The sequence below is a fragment of the Mandrillus leucophaeus genome, unplaced genomic scaffold, assembly GCF_000951045.1.
Source record: "Mandrillus leucophaeus isolate KB7577 unplaced genomic scaffold, Mleu.le_1.0 Scaffold313, whole genome shotgun sequence".
Lineage (NCBI taxonomy): Eukaryota > Metazoa > Chordata > Mammalia > Primates > Cercopithecidae > Mandrillus > Mandrillus leucophaeus.
Window position 1 is genome coordinate 537,161 of NW_012103288.1, and position 758 is coordinate 537,918.

The window sequence follows — 758 nt, forward strand, 5'->3', positions numbered from 1 at the left end:
CCGTCTCAAAAAAAAAAAAAAAAAAAAAGAAGAAGTGGCTGCTTTTCCCTATATGGTGAATAGCGGGCACTGCCAGCCTGGTTATCATGCCCCACCACCACACACAGATGGCCCCTGGAAGGAGGGAAGATCTTTACATCTCTTCTCTCTCCTCATTTTGCAGAATTAAGAATAGATCAGGCAGTTATTCAAGGTCCACATCTAATAAATGAATCAATGGTAGAACCAGGTTAAAACCCAGACCAATTTGACTCAAAGCCCATGCTCTTTCGAACTTACTAGCTGCTTGCCAGTGTGCAGCAATTGCATGCTGGGAACCCTTCTCAAAATTGATAGGTTAAAATAATTTTTAGGGCCTTCCTGCCTCCCTTTTGAGTTCTAGCTCTCATTTTTTTTCATCTCTCTTGTCTTTTAGGATGCCTTCTGACTGAGAAATTTCCCCAGGCCTGAACCTAGAGTCTTAAGTCCCAGAAATGACAGGATTCTCTTCCAAGGCAGGGAAATCACTCTTAGGAATAAATGTCAGGTAAGTTTCATTAATATTCCTGGGCACTTGTGTTTTAAATGGGATGTATGTTAACCCAAATGAAGCCTGATGGAAGTTATTTTATAAAGAAATGTCCTTCTTTCCCTTTTTTCTTCCCCTTTGCCCAGCCTAGTATATCTGGCCCTTCCAAGGATCCACCCCTGAGGGAAAAGGTGTAGTGGTCCAGCGTCCTCCATAGATCCAAAAGCCAGTAGTCTCTGCAGAGAGGACT

General features: G+C 42.7%; 1 protein-coding gene across 1 annotated transcript in view; it reads right to left on the minus strand.

The window, feature by feature from the left end:
- The window catches only part of WNT1 (wingless-type MMTV integration site family, member 1), an 8,282-nt gene that overhangs the window by 4,042 nt on the left and 3,482 nt on the right, over positions 1–758 (minus strand). The window lies entirely within an intron of this gene.